The sequence below is a fragment of the Arvicanthis niloticus genome, chromosome 13 (assembly GCF_011762505.2).
Source record: "Arvicanthis niloticus isolate mArvNil1 chromosome 13, mArvNil1.pat.X, whole genome shotgun sequence".
Taxonomy (NCBI): Eukaryota; Metazoa; Chordata; class Mammalia; order Rodentia; family Muridae; genus Arvicanthis; species Arvicanthis niloticus.
Window position 1 is genome coordinate 67756708 of NC_047670.1, and position 6000 is coordinate 67762707.

Below are 6000 nucleotides of genomic sequence, written 5' to 3' on the forward strand. Positions count from 1 at the left end.
TAGTAATCATTGGGGAAAACGCAGGCTGAGCAAGCCATGAGGAGCAAGTCAGTTAGCAGCATCCTCCATGGCTTCTGCATCACCTCCTGCCTCCAGGTTCCTGCCCCGTTTGAGTTCCTGTCTGGACTTTCTTCAACAATGAATAGCAATATGGAAGTATAAACCAAATAAATGCTTTCCTCCCCAACTTGCTTTTTGGTCATGGTGTTTCATCACAACAATAGAAACCCTAAGACCTGGCAATGCTCCTGAAGAGTCTTCCTGCCCAAAAAGTACTGACATCATGTGAACGCTAAGGTCTCCACCAACTTTAACTATTAGAAACCTAAAGAACTAAGAAGGGCTGGAGAGATGGCTCAGCAGTTAAGAGTACTGACTGATCTTCCAGGGGTCCTGGGTTCAATTCCCAGCAGCCACATGGTGGCTCACAACCAACTATAATGGGATCTGATGCCCTTGTCTGGTGTTTCTAAAGGTAGCTGTGGTACTCATATACATTAAATAAATAAATAAATCTTTTAAAAAATTAAAAAATAGTACTAAGAAGTGCTGTCAAGACCACCTCGTACTGAAGACCACCACCATTTTTACCCTCACAGTGTATCGGCAGCCCAGGTTTACCTTTGTAATCATATTCAGTTTCCCCGTTCAACAGGTCAAGTCCCTTGTTTACCAGGTGGCCCGGTGGTGTAAGGAGCCCTAAACATCCAAGTAGTGGTTTCTTCTTTCCATTCATTTGAACCACTGTAGTGGTCTCATGGAAGCGTCTTAGGACTCAAACCCCCCTAGTTAAGTAGTGTTCAGTATGGCGGCCACAGAAAGCAAAATGTCTGCTTTCTGTGATACGACGAGAAGATCCACAGCCCCCCTCTCCCTCTCTCTCTGTCTGTGTGCACATGTGTGTTCTTCTCTGTGTGCTCACATGCAGGCCAGCTGTCAACATCAGGTGTCTTCTTCCGTCACTCACCACCTTCTTTTTGAGATCAGGTCTCCTGCTGGACCTGGGGCTCTGATTCAGCCAGACTGGCTGGCCAGTGAACCCCGAGATCCTTTGTGTCTGCCTCTTCCGTGCTGAGATAACAGGCTCTCACCACTGCATCCTGCTTCTTTTCTGAGGGTCCTAAGAAGTTGAACTTCGGCCCTGTGCTTTTCACGGCTAGAACTTTCCCAGTTGAGCAACCTCCCCATCCCCTCCCCACTTTGCACTAGTATTCTGGTAACTGGAAGGGCAGCACCATCTTTTGACCTCCGACCCAAAAGATACATTGCATCTTGCAAGACAGCATCACACCCAAGCATGGTGATTGACACAGATAGTCCCATGCCTCAGGAGGTTACAGCAGAAGGATTGCTTCTATGAGTTATAGGCCAGCCTGGGCTATAGAGGAAGGCCCTATCACAGTAAACACACAAATGTACCAGAAGCACCATGCTCTTGCAGGATGTTGTCTGATACAATCAAGACTTCTTCATAAGCATTGTACTGTTCTGTAGGGGCAGTTGCTTCATAGAGATGAAGGGTGTGGCATGATTAGTGAGTTCCCTGGGTATGAGCAGAGTGCTACTTTCCTTTTGACATGAGATCAGTTCATTAATCAGAAGCACTGTTGTTCAGACTACATTGGAAGGGATGACACAGAGTCCACAGACAGTGGTACCAACAGGAATGTTCCATAATGCAGTGAGGGCAGATACATATCCAGAGTACATGCCTGTTTCACTGAAAATATCTTTCTTCCATTCCACAAGGAAATGATATATAATAAATAATGTATAATATAATAATATAATAAAACTCTTGAAGGAGCTGATTTCTTCAAGGAAACGAGCCACATCCAGGGTTGGTTTGTGCTGTTTCCTAAGTTAGATGCTCAACAGTAGTAACGTATCCAGCAAAGCTACAAGGTCAGCTTTAGTGAGAAGAGCATGCACTAAGCTCATGCAAAGGCTGGTTCAGACAATATGGCCACTCTGCCGGTGAACGCACGGAGAAAGCACTAGGGTGGCTGGGGAGTGTGAATGACATCCACGTTCTCTCGTTAGAGGCTCTCCCTTCACCCATGCTTTCTGTGGATTAGCTTCATAGCCCACTCTGCTGCTCCGTCTGAAATATCCATCCAATACCTGGTTCTCACCTTCTAACATCAGTTCTCCAGTCGTCTCTGGGTTCCTGTCACGGGGCTTAAAGGTTAGAAATTACCCATGAATCAGCACACGCCCACACCCTGACAATGCTCTAATCCAGACAATGTGGGAAGTTGAACTGCTAAACTTTCTCCTTAACAAAGTTTTTCTCTACTGCCTCCCCTCCCCCAGAGCCACTTCCCATCAGGGTTAGAGTAACACGACCATCTACCTTGGTTGGTGCTACCATATCATACGGAATCATTTGTAAACCAGGCCTGAAGTGTTTCCTTTATCTGTCACATGAAACTCTTTATAAAGCCTCAGATGTAGACAGAAAGAATTCCTATTGTGCATTTGTCTTTATTTCTGCTTATATCCAATATCCTACACACCATTTTTATGGCATGCTGGATGCTATGCATATACATATAGATTTTGGGCTTGGTCCATTTCAGAAAAAGAAACTCAAGGTGGTCGTTTGGTATTATGTCATGGTTAGCAGTTACCATCTCTGCGCAGTTCAATAGAGAGACAGCAGCGTGCCCCAAAGGAATCGTCTACAAAAGAGGCATAGGTTTGCTGCAGAGCCATAGAGGTCCACGCTATGACTTTTATTTTGTAATTTTTGGTACAATGGATATCTGCTTAGTGTGCTGTAGACTATTTAATAGACATGGCTATTTGAATATTATAGCTCACTGTTCTCACTGGTACTTATTTTGACATAGTGAAAGTGCTGTTTGAATTGTGTTCTTTTAATCTAAGTGTGGTGGCGTGTGTGTGTGTGTGTGTGTGTGTGTGTGTGTGTGTTATCTCAGTACTCTAGAGGTAAAAGGAGCCTGAGTTAAAACTGAGTGACATAGCAAAAACTTAGTGTGTGTGTGTGTGTACATGTGCATGTGTGCGTGCATTTGTGTGTGCACGTGCATGCGTGTGCGTGTGTGTGTTATCTCAGTACTCTAGAGTAGAGGTAGAAGGAGCCTGAGTTAAAGCTGAGTGACAGCAAAAACTTAGTGTATATGTGTGCGTGTGTGTGCATGTGTGTGTGTGTTCACACGTGTGCACATTTGTGTAATTGTCTGGTCATGTTCAGAAATTCTCTTTCATCATCTATCACTTTCAGTTCATACTATATGTCCATGACTTTTCAACCATACTTTGTTCCGTTTTCATCTTGTTTTCTACACAGATCGCTGTTTCAGATTATCCTTTCCATTTTTTCATCACTTCTGTTAGATTCTATTTCTTCTCCATCTACTTCTCCATTCCTCTCCATTTTTGTCTACTTTGTTATTGATTACCCAGGATCTCCTGTGAGCACAAGCTATTCTCACTCTGTAGCTGAGGATGACTTTGAATTCCTGGTTCTTCTTTTTCTACCTCGCCAGTGCTGAGATTCCAGATGCAATGCTATGTCTGGCTTTCTCTGTATTTTCGTGTGTGTGTGTGTGTGTGTGTGTGTGTGTGTGTGTACATGCATCTAGGTGCTGTAAAAGAGTCTCAAATCTACCTGGGCTGGAGTTAACAGGCAGTTGTGAGCCACCTGACATAGTGCTGGGATTTGAACTTGGGTCCTGTGCAAGAACAGCAGGTGCTCTTAACTGCTAAGCCATCTCTCCAGCTTTGCTCCATATTTTCTCAATAGTAGCATTTTATGTGTTCCAGTTCTTATTAAAGCCATTTGAGTTGCTTTTAAAGTGCCCCATGAGTAAGATGTTTATATGTATTGTTGTGGAATATCCAAGATTGCAAAAGAGAAGCTGGTCACAGTCGGAGTTGCTTGGTGTATGAGGATTTTTAAACGTGCCGTTAAGTTACTTGTTCACAAAGAGTTTTAAGTTCACCATCACTAAAAAGCAAAGTCTCCAAGTGAAAAGTTCTTTACAGTCATAATGGACTTATATCCTGGTGTGTTCTTGCACATCAGCAACCTAGGTACTGAAAGAGCACAGGGAACAACTCCATGTATACCCCACAGTCCAAAATGTTAGCGATGTTGTAATTACTAACAAGTAACATTTTAATGGACACATTGCAAGGATTTTACCCCAGTCACTTATTTATTATTTTTTAAGATTATTTATTTATCTCATGTATATGAGTACACTGTTGCTGTCTTCCGACACACCAGAAGAGGGCATCGGATCCCATTACAGATGGTTGTGAGCCACCATGTAGTTGCTGGGAATAGAACTCAGGACTTCTGGAAGAGCAGTCAGTGCTCTTAACCACTGAGCCATCTCTCCAGCCCCCTAGCCATTTATTATATTAGCTTAATAAGCTTTCAGTATGAAACACATTGTAGTTATACTTAGAACCTTTGGCAAGGTGATTTCTGCTATGACATCTGAAAATTTAGAAGTACCTAAAAATCTTTCTACAAAACAAAACAAAGCAAACAAACAAAAAAAAACAACAACACAGCTACCCTTTCAAATTTCTCAGCAGGAAGTGTTCTTCCTCAGACCTAACCAAGGGGGGATTTTCAATCTTTTGTTCTAACACTTTCCATAAGAAAATGTTCCTAGGCCAAGATTGGCGGCACATAATTTTAATCCTGATAGTCAGAGGCAAAGGCAGGTGGATCTCTGTGAGTTTGAGGCCAGCCTGGACTACACAGGGGCTTCTAGGACAGCCCAGGATGCATAACCCTGTCTCAAAAAGAGAAAGTGACTGGGCCAGTGTCTGTGCATTTGTTTTTATAATAATATAAATGACACTATTAGAATAATGCATTTCATGAGAAGAAACTACAGTCACAACCATGCCATCAATGCAGAAAAGAGCTGTTTGAGGGGAGGCAGGGCCAGCCAGAGGGAGCAGAGAATGGGGAAGCCAAGGGGGAGGGGCTAAGAACAAAAGAAAATAGCTTATATGTATACACATGGCAAAAACAGTGCTGGGCTTGCACATATTCTAAAATTCAAAAACAAAGGAAATTAACATGGCCCCTGCACAAGGGTGTACACAAATCCATGAAGAAGTCCACGTATTTAATGTGACTACAGTACATTCTGTACATGCGTAAAATGTCATAGTGAAGTTCATCATGGTAACTGATTGATATATGCCAACAAAAACATTAGAATGTCCCCAAATAACCCATTTTGTTAATATAGTTTAGCAACAAACACATCATAAATATATATAAATATATATATTATATAACCGATATATATATAATATATATATATCCGATAGCATTTTATATAGTATGTACTATAATGTTTTAACTATTACTGACATTTCTCAGATTACATTTTGGTTTTGTTTGTTTGTTGTTGCTATGACTCTGACTTTTATTCTCACGGGGCAACAATTCATGGGTCCAACATGGGGTTAATCTGAGCTGTGCTCTGTGCCCAGAAGACTGCAGCATCCTGAACTTGGAAAGGCCCCGGTTCAGGTCCAGGGAGGGATACATACTGTAATCTAGTGCTGAAGGCCCTTTAGGTGGTGATGTCAGCAGCTGGGGGTGTAAGTGGGCTCTTGGCATGAACTTTGCTTCTTGGGAACTGCTCGCATCCCCGTTTCTTTCCTTTATCTTTGTTTTTGTTGTTTGTTATTTTTGGTTTTGGTTTACTTATGGGGTGTGTGTCACCGTGTGTGTGTGTGTGTGTGTGTGTGTGTGTGTGTACGTGCACATGCATGCCTGCACATGCAAATTGAAGTTGTGTGTCATCTTCATTCTTTACCATCTTTTTTTTTTTTTTTTTGACAAGGTCGATTATAAAACAGGAACTCACTCACCAATTCACCTATGCTAGATGGCCCTCAGGCTTCAGGGATCCCCCTGTCTCTAACCGGTAGCCCTGGAGATTTCTCCAGCACTTCATTCCTTTAAGGTCTCACACTGAAGACCAAACTGTCCTC

At 42.5% G+C, this 6000-nt stretch overlaps 1 pseudogene; it reads left to right on the top strand.

The window, feature by feature from the left end:
* The first annotated feature begins 5023 nt into the window (after window positions 1-5023).
* Window positions 5024-5122, top strand: LOC117719473 (U6 spliceosomal RNA; annotated as a pseudogene).
* The last annotated feature ends 878 nt before the right edge of the window (window positions 5123-6000 follow it).